Here is a 24686-nt window from a genome sequence, read left to right as displayed (position 1 = left end):
GCACGAACTGACCGCCGCAATAAATTCCCTTAGGTATGTGCTGCTGGCGGTTCACAGCGCTGCGCCCCAAGGTGGTGTTGTTAACAAATCAAACGCCGAGCACTCAGGCGAGTACGGAGGATACAGTTTCTCTTGACTCGGAAGGCAAGCAGCCTGCTTCGCCTCCCACGCCAACACCTCCACCACGGCAGAAAGTCTTTCCGTCACCCGTTGCACGCCAGCTCCGTCTCGGATTGCGAGGACCAAGACGGGCAGGTGGTGCTACTACATGGGGGGGTAAATGACCTGGAGGGAAAAGTGGCCGCAGTTAGGGAGAGGGGGATTGATTTTTACTGTTAATGTTTGTTCATAGTTGGGGGTGGGGGTTGTGGGTGGGGAGTAGGGTGTTGAAAAATATATTACAAAATTTGTTGGCAATAACATTTTTTATTAATTTTAACAATTGTTGTGCATTTTCTGATTAATAAGGTTAGTTAGCTTCATTCTCTTGTAATAACATTACTTAAGTTAAGCATTAATGCAAATGTTGAACTACAATGGCCAGGCCAGTGCAGGCAAGGCTAAAACATAACTTAAACGAAACTCACGCAAATGCAACTTTTGTTGAAGTGTATCGGTGACTATCCCCAATGTAAGTTCATGTAAAACGTTCATTTATGAGCTGCTGACGCAACATCTTTGCAGTCGTGGAACTCCTGGGGGGGGCGGGGGGGCGGTTGACGGAAATGGCTACATCGCCAGGTTGGTCCTCCCCAAAGTCCTCACCAGCCTCCTTTTCCACCTCCTCCTCTTGCTCCCTCGCCTGCTGGCTCTTCTGGAGGTGGACCTGCAGCCCCATCAGGCATTTGCTGTCCTCTCCTTATTGCTAGGTTATGTAGCAAGCAAAACACCACAATAAACTCAGCGACCTAATCAGGGTGGTACTGTAGGCTGCCACCAGAGTGACCCCTGCATCTGAAGCGCTGCTTTAGGACTCCAATTGTCTTCTCAACGATGTTGCGTGTCGCTATGTGGCTTTCGTTGCAACGTTTCTCTGCTTCAGTGACAGGATTACGCAGTGGGGTCATCAGCCAGCTGGCAAGACCATATCCCTTATCCCCCAGCATCCAACCGTGACCTTCTAGCTTATTGACAAACAGGTCAGGGATAGCACTCTCACGTAGGATGGACGCATCATGAATGCTGCCAGGAAATGTCGCATTAACTGTCAGAATGAGTTGGCTGTGGTCAACAAGCAGCTGCACATTTAGGGAGTGGAATCCCTTTCTATTAAGAAACACCTCCGCGTTCTGTAAAGGCGCTTTCAGGGCGATGTGCATGCAGTCTATTGCTCCCTGCACTTTGGGGAAGTTTGCTATTCTGGAGAAACCCAAAGCCCTCTCCGCCTGTGCCTCCCTGGTCATCGGGAAACTTATAAAGTTCATTAAAAGCAGACAGGAAGCAAAGAGTAGGAGTAAATGGGGACTTTTCAGAATGGCAGGCAGTGACTAGTGGGGTACCGCAAGGTTCTGTGCTGGGGCCCCAGCTGTTTACATTGTACATTAATGATTTAGACGAGGGGATTAAATGTCGTATCTCCAAATTTGCGGATGACATTAAGTTAGGTGGCAGTGTGAGCTGCGAGGAGGATGCTATGAGGCTGCAGAGCGACTTGGATAGGTTAGGTGAGTGGGCAAATGCATGGCAGATGAAGTATAATGTGGATAAATGTGAGGTTATCCACTTTGGTGGTAAAAACAGAGAGACAGACTATTATCTGAATGGTGACAGATTAGGAAAAGGGGAGGTGCAACGAGACCTGGGTGTCATGGTACATCAGTCATTAAAGGCTGGCATGCAGGTACAGCAGGCGGTTAAGAAAGCAAATGGCATGTTGGCCTTCATAGCGAGGGGATTTGAGTACGGGGCAGTGAGGTGTTACTACGGTTGTACAGGGCCTTGGTGAGGCCACACCTGGAGTATTGTGTACAGTTTTGGTCTCCTAACTTGAAGGACATTCTTGCTATTGAGGGAGTGCAGCGAAGATTCACCAGACTGATTCCCGGGATGGCAGGACTGACATATCAAGTGGGCTTGTATTCACTGGAGTTCAGAAGAATGAGAGGGGATCTCATAGAAACGTTTAAAATTCTGACGGGTTTAGACAGGTTAGATGCAGGAAGAATGTTCCCAATTGGGGAAGTCCAGAACCAGGGGTCACAGTCTAAGGATAAGGGGTAAGCCATTTCGGACCAAGATGAGGAGAAACTTCTTCATCCAGAGAGTGGTGAACCTGTGGAATTCTCTACCACAGAAAGTTGTTGAGGCCAATTCACTAAATATATTCAAAAAGGAGTTAGATGTAGTCCTTACTACTAGGGGGATCAAGGGGTATGGCAAGAAAGCAGGAATGGGGTACTGAAGTTGCATGTTCAGCCATGAACTCATTGAATGGTGGTGCAGGCTCGAAGGGCCGAATGGCCTACTCCTGCACCTATTTTCTAAGGTTTCTATGTTTCTATTCTGTGAGCGTAAAGGGCTTCAGTCACCTGCCGAATACAGCAGTGTGTGGCATGCTGAGAGATACGACAGATGTCGCCAGCTGAAGCCTGAAAGTATCCCAATGCGTAGAAGGCTAGTGCTTTACCTCATTGGGCACTGCGGTTCTGGAAGGCTGCAAATCCCCCTTGATGAGCTTGCAAATCTCATCGATGACCTCCTTCCTGAAGCGCAGCCTCTTAAGACACGTATTTTCAGACAAGTTGAGGTAAGATTGCTTTTCCAAGTACCTTCGTTGGCTGTATGCTCGCCTCCTCTCTATTACTCTGCCACCTCTTTGATTGATCCTTTCAGAAACCAGCGTGTGAGCAGTTACGAGTAATGGCACAGAAAGCATAGGCCCCATCACTATCAATTATTATTTTCACTTGCTATAAATGCACTTTTCATTAAAAAATGCCTAATCTATTAAACTACTCTCTCTATACCATCCCCAGTCTAACACTAGGCCCAATCACTATCAATAATTATTTTCACTTGCTATAAATTGCACTTCACTAAAAAAATGCCTAATCTATGAAGCTACTATTAGTACAATTAAATATAAGTAATAATCTGAGTAGATCTATCTATAAAGGACCCTTAAATAAAACACAACTATCTTAGATCGATTTTTTTTAAGCTGTCTCCACCCTTTCTCCGAACTTCAAAATGGCGTCCGTAGTGCCCAGTTCATTCAGTAAAGCCTGGGAAAAGCAACCATTATCCAGCAATGTTCTCGGCGAGCGATCAGCCCGGCCATGTGATGGCGATGGGCCGAAACTTCAAATCGGCCACATGTGGGCGATCAGCTCGGCGATCAGTTCGGCGAAGTGATCTGAAACTTGGGGGCTTCTTTTTCCGGCAATGTTTCTGGCCTAGTTTCCATTTGTTGCTCAAAATGGGCGATACAGGTCCGTTTTGGGCAATATATGGGTCATATATGGGCGATGTAAAGTGGAAAGTCTAGCCAAGGTGTTCAGGAAAGATAGGGATGGAATGAAAGGAAGTGTGGCAGTATTGATTAAGGAGAATGTTACAGTGCTGGAGAGAGAGAGGATGTCCTGGAGGGGTCAAGGACAGAATCGATTTGATTGGAGTTATGAAACAATAGAAGTGCCATTACAGTACTAGGTGTATTCTATAGGCCACCAACTAGTGGGAAGGATATAGAGGAGCAAATTTGCAGGGAGATTTCAGAGAGGTGCAAGAACTATAAAGCAGTGATAACTGTCCTCATATAGAGCTCAATTCTGGCCAGGAGTTGCTCCATTTTTTATTGGAGTAACCTGTTTTTTCTGGCTTAACTTAAAAATCCCCAGTTTCCCCAATCAATTTGCACCAGCGTAACTCACTTTTTTTAGGTTAGTTTTTTTTTCTCAAAAGGGGGCATTACAAGCCACCTACGCCAGTTCTGCCCATTTAGACAACTTTGGCCAGCTAATAGTTACTCCATTTCTAATTAGGCCAGCATATGTGGCCACTTGAGAAAACCCTTGCGGAGTTAAAAAAAAAATCGACGCAGCTAAGTACATTGGAGGCCATTCGGCCTGGGATAGGGGTGGGAAGCGGAGAGGACCTGCACCTAAACCAACGAAGCCTTATCCTTAGCAATGTTTGCAAACAAAAAGTACTAACAATTCAATAAGAAATAAAAAATTGAAGTCCTACCTTCGTCTTCAAACTCGGCCTGGGAAGGCAGTGGGCTGGTGTGGGAGGTCACTCTGCCTGGGCTAGGGGCGGGCAGGAGAATTGATAGTGCTCCTGCCTGCCGGTGATTTCTATCAATTCTCCTGCCTGCCCCTAGCCCAACAAAGGAGGCAGAATAAATGTAAAGGATTTTACCTAAAAAAGGAGCCCAGCAACACAGAGAGGAAGAATTTCGTCACGCTCTGAAACTGACAGAGACCTGCATCAATTGGGACTGTTGTTGCAGACTCGCAGCACTACTGCTCATGCGCGGACATCATCAGCAGATTCCACTTCGCATGTGCAGACGTCCCGGTACATTTTCTAGCGCAGAACGCAGGCTCCACCCCCGACTCGACTGACCACGCTGCGCGACTGCAGTGAAGACGCCGGACAGCGGCTAAAGTTGCAACATTTTTTTTTCGGTGCACCTCGGAACGTAGATAAGCAGCACAACACTGGTAAGTGCGCCGAAAAACGGGCTCGGCCAAAATTGAGGCCAATGACTGGGATAGTAATAGTGTAAAGGGCAGAGAGGGGAAAGAATTTCTAAAGTATGTTCGGTAGAACGTTCTTGATCAGTACTTTTCCGGCTCAACGAGGATTGCTGGGGAATGAGATAGGTCAAGCAGAACAAGTGTGAGTAGGGGAACAATTAGGAAACAGTGATCATAGTATTATAAGGTTTCAGTTGGCTATGGAAAAGGAAAAAGAGCAATCTAGAGTAAAAATACTTAACTGGAGGAAGGCCAATTTCAGTGGATTGAAAATGGATCTGAACCAGGTAAATTGGAATCAAAGATTGGCAGGCAAATTAATAAATGATCTCGTAGTAAAGGATCCTCTAGGAATGAGTGACCATAACATGGTTGAATTTCAATTCCAGTTGAAAGGTGAGAAAGTTGGTTATCAAACCAGTGCCCGAAGCTTAAATAAAGGAGACTACAAAGGTATGAGAGCAGAGTTGGCTAAAATGGACTGGGAAAATAGATTGAAGTATGGGACGGTTGATGAGCAGTGGCAGACATTTAAGGAAATATTTCATAATTCGCAACAAAAATATATCCCAATGAGAAGGAAAGACTGTAAGAGAAGGGATAACTATCCGTGGCTAAGGAAATAAGGCATGGTATCAAATTGAAAACAAGGCCATACAATGTGGCTAAGACTAGTGGGAGGCCAGAGGATTGGGAGACTTTTAAAAGCCAGCAAAGAACAACTAAAAAAATGTTTATGGGCCCAAAATTGGCCAGGAGTTGCTCTGTTTTTTTTGGAGCAACTTGATTTTTCTGAAGTATCTTAAAAATCCCAATTTTGCACATTCAATTTGCGCCAGTGTAAGTGAGTTAGTTAGGATTTCTTTAGTTTAGTTTAGTTTTTTTCCAAGAGGGGGCGTTACCAGCCACCTACGTCAGTTTTGGCCATTTAAGCCACTTTGGACAACTAATAGTTGCTCCAAACGAACGTCGGCCAGCGTATGTGGCCACTTGTGGCTGCACAGAAAACCCTTGGAGAGTTAAGAAATCAGCGCAGGTAGCCAGAGATAGGAGCGGGAAGGGAAGCGGAGAGGACCTTAAAAAGCACAACAACATTCAAGAAGCATAAAAACCATCAAGAAGAAATATAAAATAAAACTTAAGTCCTACCTTCCTAACTCGGGCCCGGGAAGTCAGCGGGCCAGCCGTTGCAGGTGGTCACTAGGCTGGGGATAGGTGCGGGATGACGGGGAGAGCACAGGCTGCCGACATCCAAACAGAAAAGATAAACTTCTAAGATAAACTGCCAATCTGCCAAAGGAGACATGGAACCTCTACTTCTAATCTCTCTCTCTGACTGACTCTCTCTGACTATTCCTGCAATCTGACTCTCTCTTTCTCTGACTATTCCAGCAGCCAGCCCACGCGCGTCGTGAGGCCACTCGACCGGGGATAGGGGCGGGACGCATCGGGTCCCATGCTGCAGCACGGCTGGGGGCAGGAGCTACCGCGCATGTGCGAAACCTCCAGTGCGCATGCGTTGAGCTGCCGGCACCGTTTTTCGCGCAGGGCACTAGCTCCACCCCTAATGGACAGACCACGCCGCGCCAAGCCATGGGAGAGGCCACAGAGCGGCCAGAATCCGGAGAGATTCTTTTTGGTGCCGTTTTCACCCGAGGAAGTCGGCGCATCTCCAGTGAATGCACCAAAAAAACGGGTGGGCCAAATTTGGGCCCAAAGAGAGGGAAGATAGATTATGAAAGTAAACTAGCAGGAAATATAAAAACAGATAGCAAGAGTTTCTACAGGTACATTAAAAAAAAAAAGAGTGGCTAAAGTAAATGTTGGTCCCGAGAGAATGAGACTGAGAAATTAATAATGGTGAACAGGGAAATGGCAGAGACATCGATACAAAATATTTTGTATCGGTCTTCATGGTAGAAGACACTAAAAACATCCCAATAGTGGATAATCAAGAGGCTATAGGTAGGGAGGAACTTAATACAATCACTATTAATGAAGTCGTACTAGGTAAAATAATGGGACTAAAGGTGGACAAGTCCCCTGGGCCTGATGGCCTGCATCCTAAGGTCTTGAGAAGTGGCTGCAGAGATAGTGGATGCATTGGTTGTAATCTACCAAAATTCCCTGGATTCTGGGGCGGTCCCAGCAGATTGACCCTATTTAAAAAAGGGGGCAGACAAAAAGCAGCAAACTATAGACCAGTTAGCCTAATATCTGTCGTTGGGAAAATGTTGGAGTCCATTATTAAGGAAGCAGTAGCAGGACATTTGGAAAAGCATAATTCAAATCAAGCAGAGTCAGCGTGGTTTTATGAAAGGGAAATCATGTTTGATAAATTTGCTGGAGTTCTTTGAGGATGTAACAAGCAGGGTGGATAAGGGGGAAACCAGTGGATGTGGTGTATTTGGATTTCCAGAAGGCATTTGATAAGGTGCCACAAAACAGGTTACTGCACATATTAAAAGTTCACGGGGTTGGGTAATATATTAGCATGGATAGAGGATTGGCTAACTAACAGAAAACAGAGAGTCGGGATGAATGGGTCATGTTGCAGTTGGCAAACAGTGACTAGTGGGGTGCCGCAGGGATCAGTGCTCAACTATTTACAATCTATATTAATGACTTGGATGAAGGGACAGAGTGTAATGTAGCCAAGTTTTCTGATGATACAAAGATGGGTGGGAAAGCAAATTGTGAGGAGGACAAAAAAATCTGCAAAGGGATCTGCCCACAGGCTAAGTGAGTGGGCTAAAATTTGGCAGATGGAGTATAATGTGGGAAATTGTGAGGTTATCCACTCTGGCAGAAAAAAATACAAAAGCAAATTATAATTTAAAGAGAGAAAAATTGCAAAGTGATGCAGTACTGAGACCTGGGGGCCCTGGTGCATGAAACACAAAATGTTAGTATGCAGGTACAGCAAGTAATCAGGAAGGCAAATGGAATATTGGCCTTTATTGCAAGGGGGATGGAGTATAAAAGCAGAGAAGTCCTGCTACAACTGTACAGGGTATTGGTAAGGCCACGCCTAGAGTACTGCGTACAGTTTTGGTCTCCATATTTAAGGAAAAATGTACTTGCATTGGAGGCTGTTCAGAGAAACATAGAAAATAGATGCGGGAGAAGGCCATTCGGCCCTTCAAGTCTGCACTACCATTCAATATGATCATGGCTGATCATGCAACTTCAGTACCCCATTCCTGCTTTCTCGCCATACCCCTTGATCCCTTTAGCCGTAAGGGCCACATCTAACTCCCTTTTGAATATATCGAATGAAATGGCCTCAACAACTTTCTGTGGCAGGGAATTCCACAATTCTCTGAGTGAAGAGGTTTCTCCTGATATCAGTCCTAAATGGCTTACCCCTTATCCTTAGACTGTGACCCCTGGTTCTGGACTTCCCCAATATCGGGAACATTCTTCCTACATCTAACCTGTCCAATCCAGTCAGAATTTTACATGGTTCTATGAGATCCCCTCTCATTCTTCTAAATTCCAGTGAATATAAGCCTAGGCGATCCAGTCTTTCTTCATATGTCAGTCCTGCCATCCGAGAATCAGTCTGGTGAACCTTCGCTGCACTCGCTCAATAGCAAGAATGTCCTTCCTCAGATTAGGAGACCAAAACTGTACACAATATTCAAGGTGTGGCCTCACCAAGGCCCTGTACAACTGCAGTAATATCTCCTTGCTCCTATACTCAAATCCTCTCGCTGTGAAGGCCAACATACCATTTGCCTTCACCGCCTGCTGTACCTGCATGCCAACTTTCAATGACTGATGTACCTTGACACCCAGGTCTCGTTGCACCTCCCCTTTTACTAATCTGTCACCAGTCAGATAATATTCTGCCTTCCTGTTTTTCCCACCAAAGTGGATAACCTCATTTATCTACATTATACTGTATCTGCAATGCATTTGCCCGCTCACCTAACCGGTCCAAGTCACCCTGCAACCTCTTAGCATCCTCCTCACAGCTCAGACTGCCACCCAGCTTAGTGTCATCTGCAAACTTGGAGATATTACATTCAATTCCTTCGTCTAAATCATTAATGTATATTGTAAATAGCTGGGGTCCCAGCACTGAACCTTCCGGTACCCCACTAGTCACTGCCTGCCAGTCTGAAAAGGACCTGTTTATTCCTACTCTTTGCTTCCTGTCTGCCAACCAGTTCTCTATCCACGTCAATACATTACCCCCAATACCATGTGCTTTAATTTTGCACACTAATCTCTTGTGTGGGACCTTGTCAAAAGCCTTTTGAAAGTCCATATACACCACATCCACTGGTTCTCCATTGTCCACTCCACTAGTTACATCCTCAAAAAATTCTAGAAGATTTGTCAAGCATAATTTCCCTTTCATAAATCCATACTGACTTGGACCGATCCTGTCACTGCTTTCCAAATGTGTTGCTATTACATCTTTAATAATGGATTCCAACATTTTCCCCACCACTGATGTCAGGCTAACCGGTCTATAATTCCCGTTTCCTCTTTTCTTAAAAAGTGGTATTACATTAGCTACCCTCCAGTCCATAGGAACTGATCCAGAGTCGATAGACTACTGGAAAATGATCACCAATGCATCCACTATTTCTAGGGTCACTTCCTGGAGTACTCCGAGATGCCGACTTTCAGGCCCTGAGGATTTATCGGTCTTCAATCCCATCAATTTCCCCTAACATAATTTCCTGATTAATAAAAATTTCCTTCAGTTCCTCCTTCTCCCTAGACCCTCTGTCCCCTAGTATTTCCGAAAAGGTTATGGGTGTCTTCCTTCGTGAAGACAGAACCAAAGTATTTGTTCAATTGGTCTGCCATTTCTGAAGATCTAACAAGACAAATGGAGAATCATGGCAAGGTACTTTCCTTCCACGGAATATTTGGGCATTATAGCCTTCTTAAAGCCCTCAAGGCCAAGTGGCCACGAGTGTATCTGCAGATCTCTTTCCAGCACAAGGCCCAGCCAGTGAGCTAGCCTACATCATTTAGGTGCCTGAATACAAATTACTCAGCCAGATAATGCAAGTCCAACCCCTACTCTGACAGACGCAGCGCACCTCAGGTATGCTGTGTCTGGCAGGTGCACAATAGGTCGCAGATGAAAATTTATCATTTGGCGTACAATGACAGGGGCGCCAATCATGTGAACTGCTCCGTTCTGCACAATATTCACCCAGAGTGCTGTTGTGTCTGCGTCCACCAACAAGTGGTGAGTATTCCATCACAGTCCTGAATTCAGTCTTACAAATGGTAGAGAGGCTGTGAGGTGTCAGGAGTTGAACCTCTGCCCTTTTCTTGTAGCCACTGTGTACATATGGCTGGCCCAGTTAAGCTTCTGGTCAATGATGACTTCTTGGATGTTGATGTTGGACAAAGTGGCACAGGTGATGCTACTGAAGGTCAGGAAAGTGGTTGGACTTTTTCTTGAAGATGGTCTTGCCTGGCCTTTACGTGGCACAATATTACCTCCCACTCGTCAGCCCAGGTCTAGAGGTTATCCAGGTCCCATTGTAGTTCAGCATGTGCTGCAACCTTAATTGGAGAAGTTGTAAATAGTGCTGAATACTGTGGAATCATCAGCAAGCAGACTCACTCCTGAGCTGCTGGAGTGAAGGTCATTAATGAAGCAGCTGAAGATGCTGCCATAACTCCTATGCATCCATGTCCTGAGGCAGCAATAACTGGACTCCGACCACCACAACCATTTTCCTGTGCATCAGGTCTGAATCCAGTCACTGGAAGGATTCCCTTGGACCACTCTTTGACCTTAGTTTCACTAGGGCTCCCTGGTGCCGTATTCGGTTGAATGCTGCTTTAATGTCAAGAGCAGCTATTCTCACACGCATCTGGCATTCAGCTCTTGCGTCCATGCCGGCATAGAGTCTCTAATGAGGTCTGGAGCCATGCGTTTCTTTCATTTAATTCTATCCCAGGATGTGGGCATCGCTGGCATTTACTGCCCATCCATAGCTGCCCTGAAGCAGTTTGATATTACAGAGTGGCTTGCTAGGCTACTTTATGAGCAGAAAGGAGTCAACCACATGTGTGTGACTGTAATCGTATACAGGCCAGACTGGGTAAAAACAGCAGTTTTCCATCCGTAAAGATGATGAGTGAACCAGTTGAGTTTTTGTGACATGGTCATTTTTATTGATACCAGCTTTTCAATTTCCACATTTATTTTTTTTTAAATATAAACGGAATTCAAATTCTCAAACTGTCACGGTGGGATTTGAACTCATTTTCTGGATTAGTCGTCCAGGCCTCTGAATTACTCAGCCAATAATATAACCACTACACTACCGCACCTTGTTCTGTTGGAACCCAAACAGAGTGTCAAAGATCTTATTGATGGATAGGTGCTGCCTCATGGCACTGTTGATGACTCCTTCCATTACTTTGCTAATGATTGGGAAGAGGTTGATGAGGTGGTAATTGGCTGAATTAAAGTTATCCAATGTTTCGGGACAAAACATACCTAGGCAATTTTCCACATCACAGGCAAATACCATCTCTTGGGCAGATGTCGGGTGGGGGGAGGGGAAGAGAAAGAGAAGGTTTGCGATGGAGAGTCAAAGGGTGGACCTCATTCTAGTGAGCAGGTCTTCAACACAGCATGCAAGGTCCATAGGCTTTTACTGTGCCCACTCTTAGGGCCCAAGTTTCCACAAGAAAAAAAACGGACGCCCGTTTTTCGCGCCTAAAAAAATCCTCGGTATTCTCCACCTACTTGCAGGTCCTCTGGCCCTCGGCGCAGCCAGCACGAGCTGTGGGGGGCAGAGCCAGGTCCCTGCGCTGAAAACAGTGCCAGGACCTCTGCACATGCGTGCTACAGTGGGTACGCAAGTGCAGTAGCTCCAGGCGCCGAACTGTGTGGGAGGGGCCCGAAGCACGCAGCCCCTAGCCCTGGCTGAATGGCCTCACTGGGGCTGCGTGAATAAGGCTCCTCCCACGGACAGCTCCCGCTTTCCCCCCCCCCACCCCCGACCGGACCCGACACCCGCTCCCCCCTCCGGGTGGGTCGGTCGGTCTCTCTCCCCCTCCCCTCTCTCCCCTCTCTCTCCCTCCTCCTCTCCCTCCTCCTCCTCTCCCTCCCCTCCCTCCCCCCCTCCTCCTCCTCTCCCCCCCTCCCCCCCCTCCTCTCTCTCCCTCCCCCCCCTCCTCTCTCTCCCTCCTCCCCTCCTCTCCCCCTCCCCTCCTCTCCTCTCCCTCTCCCCCCCTCTCCTCTCCCTCTCTCCTCCCCTCCCTCCCCCTCCCCCCCTCCTCCCCCCTCCCTCCCCCTCGACATGAACACTCCCCCCTCCCCCTTCCCCTCCCCCTCCCGCTCAGCGGCACGAACGGCTGCAGAATTCTCCCTGGCTGAAGCACTTTCACACAGGTAGGAAGATGGTTTATTTAATCTTTTCTTGGCTTATAAATGTTTATTCAGGTTGGATTTATTTGTATAATATTTGTAGAAATATAAATAAAGGATTTATTGTAGAATTTAATGAGTTCCCTTCTCCCACCTCCCCCACCTCGTTCTGGACGCCTAATTTGTAACCTGCGCCTGATTTTTTAATGTGTAGAACAGGTTTTTTCAGTTCTACAAAAATCTTCACTGGCTCCATTCTACTTTAGTTTGGAGTACGTTTTCACTGTGGAAACTTTCAAATCAGGCGTCAGTGGCCGGACACGCCCCCTTTTGAAGAAAAAATTCTGTTCCAAAGTAGAACTGTTCTACCTGACTAGAACTGCAGAAAAAAAAAAGTGGAGAATTGCTATTTCTAAGATAGTCCGTTCTCCACCAGTTGCTCCTAAAAATCAGGCGCAAATCATGTGGAAACTTGGGCCCTTAATGTCATGTAGAGTGAACCAAATTGACTGAACAGTGGCATCTATGGACAGTGGCATCTAATGACGAGGCCGCCAATTAGGATCATCCATTTAGCACTTTTGGCTGAAGAGGCTTCTAAACACATCAGCTCCTACTCTGACATTCAGATACTAGGATGCACCATGGGGTTTCCTCCTCCCATAGGTTGCCATTACAGATTAGGTGCAGTAGAGCTACAGTGCTTAGAACTGTGGGCTGTGGGACTGCATAGCTCTGCCGGTCACATTCACATTCACATTCACTCATTGAGACCTCGTCTCATATGCATCCATCCATTTCTCTCCCTCTTGCACGTACCTCGATACCTCTCTCTCATGCATACACCCCAGTCCCCCATTTCTCCCTTGCCCAATCTTCTGACCCTTACTAGTTCAATGCTCTGCTTGCTGGCCACCCATTCTCCACCCTCCATAGATTCCCAACTGTCCAAAACTCGGCTGCATATATATCCTGACCCACACTATGTACTGTTTGCTCATCACTCCTATCCTTGCTGGTCCTCCAATGCCGCCCATTTAAGATACTTGTCTTGATCTATAACTCCTCCATGGCCTTACTCCACCTAGTCTCTGCAATCTCCTCCAGCCCTGCACTCCCTTCACAACACCCTGCTCTCTGACCTCCTCTGCAGTGCAGCACTGCCATCCGTTTCTTTTTAATTATTCATTCATTCACAGAATGTGGGCATTTCCAGCAAGGCCAGCATGAATTGCCCATCCCTAGTTGCCCTGGAGAATGTGGTGGTGAATCACCTTCTTGAACCACTGCAGTCCGTGTGGTGACAGTACTCCCACAGTGCTGTTTAAGACAGCTCCAGATTTTAACCCAGCAGCGATAAAGAAACGGCAATATATGTCCAAGTCAGGATGATGAGACTTGGAGGTAGTGGTGTTCTCATGCACCTGCTGCGCTCGTCCTTCTAGATAGTAGACGTCACGGGTATGGAAGTTGCTGCAGTATATCTTATCGATGAGGCTGTGTTGTAAACTTAAACCATGGTGTCCTTGGTCTGTTTAACATAACTCCAAAGTGAGGCAGCAACGTGGTGGCCTGCCTTTTATACCTGCTTGCACCAGGGTACACACCGGTAACCCATAGGTCTCCCACAAGTGTGCCCTCTGGTGGCAAGTCTTACACATAGGAGAGATTCACATACATAACATCACTTCCCCCCAAAGTCTCAAGTACAAGTTATTTACAGGTTGAGACGATCTGGCGGTCTGCGTTCCCTGGTCGATCGCCTGAGTTGACATTCTGGCATGGGTGAGTTGGTCGGGTCATCGCTGCACGGCAGCTCGACTGGTCTGGTCGGACTGTCGGGCAAGGTGGGTTCATTCTCGTGGTTGACAGCGAGGTCAATTGCTGGTTGGATATGTGTTGGTGGACCATAGATGGTGGGGTCTTCCTCAAACTGTTCTTGGTACTCCATGAATCGCAGTTTGGTTTGATTCAAGTGCTTTCTGCATGTAGCCCATTCAACAATTTCACAATAAACACTCTATTCCCCTCCTTGGCTAAGACAGTGTCAGCAATCCACTTGGGACCATGACCGTAATTTAGAACACCGGGTCACTGACTTCAATGTCATGCGAGACTGCCACGTGATCGTGGTATACGTTATGCCTGTGCCGCCAGGTTTCTACATGATCATTGAGATCCGGGTGGACTAAGGAGAGCCTGGTTTTGAGTGCTCTCTTCATTAACAATTCTGCAGGGGGAACCCCGGTGAGCAAGTGGGGGCGCGTCCGGTAGCTGAGCAGGACCCTGGATAACCGGGCCTGCAAGGAGCCGTCCGTTACACGTCTAAAGCTCTGCCCGTTCCGCTTGGCCGTTGGATGCGGGTTTAAATGGGGAAGACCTGACATGCTGGATGCCATTGCGGGTCATGAATTCATTGAATTCCGAGCTGGAGAAATATGGTCCATTGTCACTGACAAGGATGTCAGGTAACCCATAGGTGGTGAACATGGCCCAGAGGCTTTCAATGGTGGCAGTGGACGTACATGATGACATTACACATTCAATCCATTTTGAGTAAGCGTCCACTGCTACTAGAAACATCTTCCCTAGAAAGGGGCCAGCGAAGTCTACGTGAACCCTCGACCATGGTTTGGAGGGCCATGACCACAGTGGAGCCTCCCTGGGTGCGTTGCTCAGCTGTGAGCAAGTGTCGCATTGGTGTACGCATGACTAATTCGGTGTCGATGCTGGGCCACCAGACCTGGCGATAGCCTTCATCATGACTATGCCTGGGTGGGTACTGTGTAGGTTGCGTATAAACGTTTCCCTGCCCTTTTTGAGCAAAATCACGCGATTCCCGATAGGAGGCAATCCGATTGGACTGACAGTTCGTCCTTGTGTCCGTGAAAAGGCTTAATTTCGTCTTGCATTTCCCCGGGAACTCCCGACCAGCTCTCATTGAGGATCTGGCAAGTTGTGACGGGCAACCCCTCGCTCTCAAAGGCATCCATTACCAGAAGCAAGTCTGCGGGTTACGCCATTTCCACCCCGTGGTGGGCAATGGTAGCCAACTGAGGGCGTCAGTGCAGTTCTCTGTGCCTGGTCTGTGGCGGATTACATAATCATATGCAGACAATGTTAGTGCCCGTCTTTGGATGCAGGACGAAGCATTGGTGTTGATACCTTTGCTTTCTGAGAGCAGTGATGTGAGCAGTTTGTGGTCGGTTTCGAGCTCGAACCAGAGACCAAATAGATATTGGTGCATTTTCTTAACCCCGTATACACAAGCCAGCGTTTCTTTCTCAACCACACTATAGGCTCTTTCAGCCTTGGACAAACTTCTGAACACGTATACAACTGTGCTGTAACACACCCGACCCCGTATCACATGCTAGTACCGAACATTTACATGGGTCATACAATACTAGTAATTTGTTGGAGCATAGCAGGTTTCTGGCCTTGTTAAAGGCTGTCTCGAGATTTACCCCAAACCCAGTCGTCACCCATGCGTAGCAGCAAATGCAACGGTTCCAGCAAAGTGCTCAACCCCAGTAGAAAGTTACCAAAGTAGTTGAGGAGTCACAGGAACGAACGCAGCTCCGTCACGTTTTGTGGTCTGGGTGCATTCTTGCTGTCTTCAGTCTTGGAGTCCGTGGGTCTGATGCCGTCAGCCGCAATCTTTCTCTCCAGAAATTCAACCTCTGGCGCCAGGAAAACACACGGAGTGTTTCAGCCTGAGTCCCACTCTGTCCAGTCACTATAGAACCTCTTCCAGGTTGTGCAAGTGTTCGTTGGTGTTTCGACCAGTGATCAAGGTGTTGTCCTGGAACACCACTGTACATGGAACCGATTTCAGCAGACTCTCCATGTTCCTCTGGAAGATGGCCGCCGCCGAGCGAATCCCAAAGGGGCATCTGTGATACACAAACAGTCCTTTGAGAGTGTTGATGCACATCAACTTCTTCGACGGTACAGCCAGCTCCTGCGTCATGTAAGCGGAGGTGAGGTCTAGCTTGGTGAATGACTTTCCCCCTGCTAGCGTTGCGAATAAGTCCTCCGCTTTGGGTAGTGGGTACTGGTCCTGCAACGAGACTCGGTTGATCGTCACCTTGTAGTCCCTGCAGATTCTGACCGTCCCATCGCTCTTTAGCACCGGCACGATTGGACTGGCCCACTCATTGAACTTGACTGGCGATATGATTCCCTCTCATTGAAGTCTGTCCAGCTCGATTTCGACTTTCTCTCGCATCATATATGGGACTGCTCAGGCCTGGTGATGAACAGGCCATGCCCCAGGAACAAGGTGGATCTGCACTTTGGCGCCTGTGAAGTTGCCGATGCCTGGCTCAAATAACGCCGGGAATTTGTTTAGCACCTGGGCGCACGGGTCGTCATCCACCGAGGACAGGGCTTTGATGTCATCCCAGTTCCACTGGATCTTGCCTAGCCAGCTCCTGCCGAACAGCGTAGGGCCATCGCCTGGTAAATCATGCACCATTCTGTCATATGATACTTTCACTGCCGATAACAGGTATGCGTTCTTTGGTGTAAGTGCGCAGTATAGTGTGAATCGGGCTCAGTTTTGGCCTCTGTGCCTTGTTACTCCACTGTTTCTCAAAAGGCCTTCTGGCTCAATCGATTGGCTTGCTCCAGTGTCCAGTTCCATGGAGACTGGAATGCTGTTACGTTTGACTTTTAACATTATTGGAGGGCTTTTGGTGGGGAAGGTGTGTAGCCCATACACTTCCTTCTCATCCTCTGGCTGAGTTGTCTCTCCTGCTCTTTCAGCGTCATCCACGCTGGATCGGTCGCTCTCTGCTGACTTTGCCACGTAGAGAGTCTGAGGTCGCTTGCACAATCGCTGGTGGTGCCCCATTGTTCCACAGCCCCTGCACACGTAGTGCTCGAAATGACATTGATGGGCTCGGTGACGTCCCCTGCAGCGCCAGCATGGCGATAATGGATTCACATTAGCACTCCCCAGCGGCCTCAGAGTCATCCTAGGCCTGGCCTCTGGGGCCGTGTGGGCCCTATCGTGTACAGTCCTGCCTGCTGAAGGCATTATTTTAAGCACAGTACTTGCCGGGGAGCCTCGATTCTGAGAAGATATCTGCTTCGTGTTGTCGCTCGTGGATATGAAGGCCTGGGCTATCGTGATGGCCTTGCTCAGATCCAGGGATTCGGCAGACAGTAGCTTGCGAAGGATGCCCTCATGGCCAATTGCAAGCACGAAAAAGTCCCGCAACGTTTCCCCCAAGGATTCTGCAAAGTCGCACTGCCCCGCAAGGCGTCTAAGGTCAGCGATGAAACTCACCACGTTCTGGCTCTCGTGTAAAAGCGGTACCTGGCCATCACGATGCTCTCCTTTGGCTTGAGATGCTCCTTAGCCAGCATGCACAGCTCTGCATACGATTTGTCCATTAGTTTGGCCAGTGCCAGCAAGTTCTTAAGGAGGCCATATACCGATGACCCACATATGGTGAGGAGAATCGCCCTGCACTTGATCTCTGTTTCAGCCGTGTCCAATTCGTTGGCCACAAAGTACTGGCCAAGGTGCTCAACGAAGCCTTCCCAATCATCATCCTCTGTAAATTTCACTAGAATACCAACGGCAGCCATTTCCGCTTGAAAGTTCATGATCTGTAACTCGTTGCCAGTTATGATGTTTAGAATAACTCCATGAGGCTGTGTTGTAAACTTAAACCAGTGTGACCTTGGTCTGTTTAATATAATTCCAAAGTGAGGCAGCAACGTGTGGCCTGCCTTTTATACCTGCTTGCAGCAGGGTACACAGGTGACCCAGAGGTCTCCCACAAGTGTACCCTCTGGTGGCAAGTCTTACCTGTTATGTATGTGAACCTCACCTGTGTGTATGACTCAAACCAGTGGAGTTTTCCCCTGATCCCCATTGACTTCAGTTTTAGTAGGGTTCCTTGGTGCCACACGCGGTCAATTGCTGGCTTGTTGTCAAGGCCTGGAACTCAGCTCATCTCTGGAACTCAGCTCTTTTGTCTGTGTTTGGACCAAGGCTGTAATGAGGTCTATGCCGAGTGATCCTGTCAGAACCCAAACGGAGTATCAGTGAGCATGTTATTGGCGAGTAGGTGCCACTTGATAGCACTGTCGACGATACCGTCCATCACTTTGCTGATGATTGAGAGTAGGCTGATGGAGCAGTAATTGGCTAGATTGGATTTGTCCTGCACCTTGTGGACAGGACAAACCTAGACAATTATCCATACTGTTGGACAGATACCAGTGTTGTAGTTATACTGGAAAAGCTTGGCTAGAGGAGCAGCTAGTTCTGGAGCACAGGTGTTCAGCACTACAGCCAGGATGATGTTGGGGTCCATTGCCTTTGGTGTGTCCAGTGCACTCATGGAGTGAATTGAATTAGCTGAAGATTGGCATCTGTGATGGTGGGGACCTTCGGAGGAGGCCGAGAAGGATCATTCACTTGACACTTCTGGCTGAAGATGGTTGCGAACGCCTTGACTTTTGCACTCACGCTCTGGGTTCTGCCAGCCTGGAGGATGGGGAAGATCATAGCGCCTCCTCCTCATTAGTTGTTTAATTGTCCACCACCATTCATGACTGAATGTGGCATCTATGTCCTTCAGGACTTGGCCAGGTCTATCAGTAGTGGTATTACTGAGTCACTCTTAATGGACATTGAAGTCCCCCACCCAGAATACATTCTGCTCCCTTGCTACCCTCAGTGATTCTTCCAAATGGTGTTCAACATGGAGGTACTGACTCATCAGCTGAGGGAGGGTGGTAATCAGCAGGAGGTTTCCTTGCCCATGTTATATCTAATGCCATGAGACTTCATAAGAGTCAATATTGAGGACTCCCACGGCCACTCCATCCCAACTGTATGCCCTCCACTTCTGGAGGGTCTATCCTGCTGGTGGGACAGGACATATCCAGGGATGGTGATGGAACGGTCTGGGACATTGGCTATTAGGTACAATTCTGAGTGTATGATTATGTCAGGCAATTGCTTAACTAGTCTGGAGGACAGCTCTCCCAACTTTGTCACAAGTCTCCAGAGGATAGTGAGAAGGACTTTGCAGGAGCGTCTGGGCTGGGTGTGCCTTTGTCGTATCTGAATCCAATGCCAAGGTTGAAGTAGAGTGGTCTGTCCGGTTTTACTCTCGTTATACTTCTTTGTCATGGTTTGGTACAACTGAGTGACTTGCTAGGTCATTTCAGAGGGCAATTAAGAGTCAACCACATTGCTGTGTGTCTGGAGTCACATATAGGCCCGACCAGGTAAGGACAGCAGGTTTCCATCCCTAAAAAAAGGATATTAGTGAACCAGTTGGGTTTTTACAACAACCTGATAGCTTCATGATCATCACTTCTGATACCAGCTTTTTTATTCCAGGATTTATTAAATTGTATTTTTTTTTTAAAAACTGAATTCAAATTCATAATCTGCCATGGTGGGATTTGAACTCATGTCTTCAGATTGTTCACCCAGGCCTCTGGACTCCTAGTCCAGTAATCTGTGACACACTCATTCTTTCCCTCTTGTCAAAAGGGAAAGCGTGACAGAGTCACAGATAAACCCAGAGATACAGAATGACAACTGAAGTGTACAAGAGACACAGATAATTATAGGAGACAAGCAGAGATACAGGGCCAGAATTTCCTCAATGTGATTTACATCAGTGCTGCATCTTTAAAATAAAAAAGGTGTGAGCATCTGAGCCTCCAGGATATTTCTGTGCAGCCTTTTAAAAGTGCTGTTCAGCTTGCACACATCATCACGGCTGGAAGACAAATAGGTAAGTCACAAACACGGGCTCTCTCATTTCTCCCTCAAATCACTTCAATGCATTTCTCACCAATGTCTTGATTATATTTTGCCAGCAATATGACCAATCAAATCCCATCTGTGCCCAGAGGGCAGCAGGGCATGGACACAGCCAAAGAAAGGGCATAGAACTTCTATTTCTCCAAGTCCTCCTGGACGAGACCAAAAGCAGAGAGCACAAACTCCGCCAAGCTGGCCAGGAACTTCAGTGGTGTCATGTGGAGGTCGGTGGCAGTGGCAATGACTGCCAACTTCCTCACTCCCAAGACTGCAGAAGAGTGGCAAAAGAAATTCAACGATTTAACCAGAGGTGGCGAGGTAACACACTCCCCACACTCTCTCTTTTGTTATCGCCCATCTGGGCAGCAATGTTCCCTTTAAGCTGCGCAGCACTCTGCAACTCCTGCGCAGCCGGCTCACCGGCTTTCAAATTGGAAAAACCGTGCATGCGCAGTATTTTGAATGGGCCACACAGCCCCTTAAAGAGGCCATGCACCCCCCCAAAAATTAAAAGGGAACACTGCTGGGCACCATCATATTCTTCATCCCCAGGCACCAGACTTTCAGACAGTGGGGAATTAGATAGTGCTAGTGAAGAATTGGTACCAGGTAATTCGCCGAGCACAGGGATCCAGGGGGTCTTCCCTCTTCCCAGCAGAGGCAGACGAGACAGCTGCCTATGGCTTCAGAGTTGTGTAACCAAAACTCATGGGTACTTGCCTGAAAAGGATATTTGAGAAATATCATATCTACATGTAGGCTCCGAGGACAATCTCTCACGATGTGCAGCAGCTGACAGGTGTCACTGTCCAGTCTACAGATCTCCTTTGCGATATCTCAGAAGATTTGTTTCCCTTGCGGGTACCAATGCAGCAAGTGGTAACTGCATCAAACTGTGCGGCAGGTCCCCAGATAAGAGGCAGCCAGAGGCCAAACTGTGGCATCCAATTCCATGGAAGCACAGACCGCAGCTCCGGAGGTTATATGGACAGATTGGCGTGCAACATGAATCACAGCTTCCAGACCATGGGCACAGCTATATCTAATGCTTTCAGGATCTAACAGCTGTCATTAGATGAGCCATTCCACTGATCAGTGGGGCCGCAGAGCCAAGGATTTAATTTTAATGAAAAATTAGTGGCAACCTCTAACCTGAATTAAAACTAAACAAATGTGCAGGATGGGGCACACAACACCAAAGAGAAAGAGATGTTTTATGTGAACTGAAGTGCTGATATACTAAACATGCCTGCAACAGTCCACATCACAACAATTTGTATTTATATAGCACCTTTAACATAGTAAAGCATCCCAAGGCTCATCAAAGAAATTATCAAAGAAGATTTCACACTGAGCCACATAAGGAGATATTAGGGCAGGTGACCAAAGGCTTGGTCAAAGAGGTAGGTTTGAAGAGGTAGCTGTCAGCCGCAGATTAGCGGGTAGCACACTTGCCTCAGAGTCAGAAGATTGTGGGTTCAAGTCCCACTCCAGGGACGAGCACAAAAAAATATAGGCTGACACTCCAGTGCAGTACTGAGGGAGTGCTGCACTGTCAGATATGCCGTCTTTCGGATGAGACGTTACACCGAGGTCCCGTCTGCTCTCTCAAGTGGACGTAAACGATCCCAATGTACTTTTTCGAAGAAGAGCAGAGGAGTTATCCTCGGTGTCCTGGCCAATATTTATCCCGCAATCAACATAACAAAAGATTATCTGTTCATTATCACATTGCTGTTTGTGGGATTATGCTGTGCGTAAATTGACTGCCACGTTTCCCACATTATAAATGACTACATTCCAAAAAGTACTTAATTGGCTGTAAAGCTCTTTGAGACGTCCGGTAGTCGTGAAAGGCACTATATAAATCCAAATCTTTCTTTCAAGGAGCATCTTAAAGGAGGAAAGAGAGATAGCGAGGCAGAGAGGTTTAGGGAGGGAATTTCAGAGTTTAGGATCTAGGCAGCTTAAGGCACGGAAGCCAATGGTGGAGCGATTAAAATCAGGGATGCACAAGAAGCCAGAATTGGAGGAGCTCAGATATTAAGTAGATGAAATAACCACTTTTCTTTTTTTTTTAAATCATTGGGTAAAGGCTGCAGCACCAAAAAAAAGAGATGTGGTGTATATACTCCACAACTGAGGATGACTTAACTTTCTTATAAGTTAACGGCACTGAAAACATTGAAGCTTAAGCACTTTTGAAGTTTGCAAATGTCCACATGCACCTGCATATAAAAGATTCATCTCTGAATACAGTATCAAGCTTCCAGATCTCTGCCCTTACTTTTTTTTTTATGTATTTGTGTGATACTGAGCTACAGATCTGGAATCTCCACATTTGATCTCTGATTTGTGCCAAGTAAGTTCACCTTATCTCAGCTGACAAATGGCAGAGGTACAACCATCCTCAATACTCCATGACTCGGGTGTGTTAATCAGCCAAGATGCCCACTCCTGATCCCCATCCAGTGACAACAGGGTCAGTGTATACAGGTCCCATTAGGAAATAACAGAAATTAATATGTTTTCATTGATCAAAGTAACACTTATTATTTTGGTTATTTTTCTTCGCCTCTTAAATTTTCATGGTTTTTCTGTCAAACTGTTGATGAATAACCTGATAACTGTTTTTAAATCATGAAATATTTCACAAAACAATCTTCCAATTGCAGAGAGAACAGCAGTAAAAGTTTGCCTTGTGTATATATTTACTGCCAGCAGTCAGGCATTCATGTGGGTGCCAATTTCAGGATGGCAGCAAGCAGCTAATTAAAGTTTTACATCAAATAACAGTTAAAGGAACTGAAAGTTTATTTTTAGAATTGAAATATAACACTGGAGTAATGCGCCTTTTAACATACTCATGAAATACAGAAGAGACCTCTCAGGTTTCCTCGTTATAAATATTCCATTAATACACATAATGCAGCTGTGTTTACAACTAGCTATTGTGCAGTTTTGTGTTCCATTTCCATAAGCAAAAAAAATCACCTGCTCAGAGATAATAAACACGAAAAGGTCCAACTTGCACTACAATATTGGTGCTACTTCTGATGAAGCTGCAACTTGGAAATAAAGCATTTTTTTTAAAACTAGATTTGTCTCGACTCAGCTCTGGCTCGACCATCATCTCATTTAACTACAAAAGTGCAACACACAACTTATTGAACTAAACGGGTAAAACAAAGAGCTGTCTGTGTCTGGCACGGCGGCGGAAACCTCTGGAGGGGAGAATCACGAATGGCAGTGTTTTGAACATGCGGCAACCGACTCGGGTCGGCCTTAAAGGTACAAGCGGCATGGCAACATGCTAGAAGAATAAATACATACACACACACGCCAGGCCTCCCATTCAAAAGCAAAGGCGTGCGACTGCCCGGCGGGCCTTGCTGTGCGGGCTGGCCCAGTGAAGGGGGCCGCGCCGGCTATCATTCGGGCAGCAGGGACATGATGAGAACCGTTGCTCTCCGGCGATGGCACCGACCCTCCAGTCAGTCACACCCCCGCCATCGGCTTACCTTCCAACTACCGCTTCTCCCTCACCGTTATTCCAAGGAGGATGATCACCTCGAAGCCGCTGCCGCCCCCTTTTTACTGGTTGTGGCAGGGCCGGAGCTGCGGCCGAATGGCTTCGGGAGCCGGTCCCACCGCACTCGGGGCTGGAGCCGGCTCGCGTCACGTGACCGAGCGCTGGAGGGGCGGGACGGGGCGGCTCGGCACTGCGGGCACTGCACCTCACTTCCACAGTGACCTGACAGGGCACAGGGTAAGTGTGTGTATATACATGCAAATCACAACCACCCCACAACATCTGTATCAGCCACTAATCTAGGAAGATGCAGTTAACGTTTGCCAAATTTACATCAGCTATACATATAGCAAATTACAATTCGTGCTGACAAATGCAGAGTACTGGACATGTTGGGAGAAAGAACGAGCACCAAAGGTATGCAATTGAAGGGAATTGAATTAGCAGAGAACCTTGAAAGGGACCCAGAAGTGACAATAGGCTCATTTTCAGGGTGTCTTTACACTGAGATTTAGCATCAGTGTCATTTTAGCATTTTCACAGACACTGACTAAACTGACTGTGTCAATCCAGAGTCTGGAGTGGGACTACTCGGAGGTGTGAATAATGCATGGAGTGTAAGTCCAGGGTAGCACCACACCTGTTATGCAAAATTCTTCGGGGTCTACCTCCTGGACAGTTTGTAAACCTACCTGACCTGACCTTACTTTAGATGTTTAGAGAACAAAGATTCTCTCTGCCCTGTTCTCTCAACATTTAAATGTCTAGCTTTTAAGAGGTAGCTCTGCCCATGCACGTACCCAGGCATGCGTAGAACTTTCCTAATCAGGATATTTAAAGTTCCATTCAGGTAGAAGCTAAGTAGGCTTTTGGGTGGCATGAAACATGAAACTGCTACAATTGATCTCGACACTGTAAATGGAATGTGACGACAATATACAGAAGCAATTTAAAAAGTGAAAATACCACCTAACTAGAACAGAGCTGAAGCTTTATAATGAGGTACAAATGCACACTTTGGATATAGTTATACTGTAAATTTAGATTGGTGCAAAATAATTTCCACTTTGCATCAATGCTAAACTTGCACTGTAAATCTGGAATCAGGTGAGCCTTGACTCTGGAGGAGGAAGTATCATATCATAGAATCATAGCAATTTACAGCACAGAAGGAGGCCATTCGGCCCATCATGTCCGTGCCGGCTGACCAAGAGCTATCCAGCCTAATCCCACTTTCCAGCTCTTGGTCCGTAGCCTTGTAGTTTACGTCACTTTAAGTGCACA

The 24686-nt window shown here is 47.1% G+C and overlaps 1 protein-coding gene across 11 annotated transcripts in view; it reads right to left on the bottom strand.

The window, feature by feature from the left end:
* The window catches only part of ptpdc1a (protein tyrosine phosphatase domain containing 1a), a 196380-nt gene extending 172837 nt beyond the window's left edge, over window positions 1-23543 (bottom strand). For 10 of the 11 annotated variants that reach the window (XM_070895334.1, XM_070895336.1, XM_070895337.1 and 7 more), the window contains exon 1: window positions 23392-23543. The gene's annotated coding sequence lies outside the window, so the exon portion shown is untranslated. The remainder of the gene's footprint in view (window positions 1-23391) is intronic. The other variant, XM_070895331.1, reaches the window with a different exon arrangement.
* Between the last annotated feature and the right edge of the window lie 1143 nt (window positions 23544-24686).

This window comes from Pristiophorus japonicus, chromosome 12, assembly GCF_044704955.1.
Source record: "Pristiophorus japonicus isolate sPriJap1 chromosome 12, sPriJap1.hap1, whole genome shotgun sequence".
NCBI classification, from domain to species: Eukaryota; Metazoa; Chordata; class Chondrichthyes; family Pristiophoridae; genus Pristiophorus; species Pristiophorus japonicus.
Note: the sequence above shows the minus strand (reverse complement) of the source record. Positions and strands in the feature narration are given on the sequence as shown.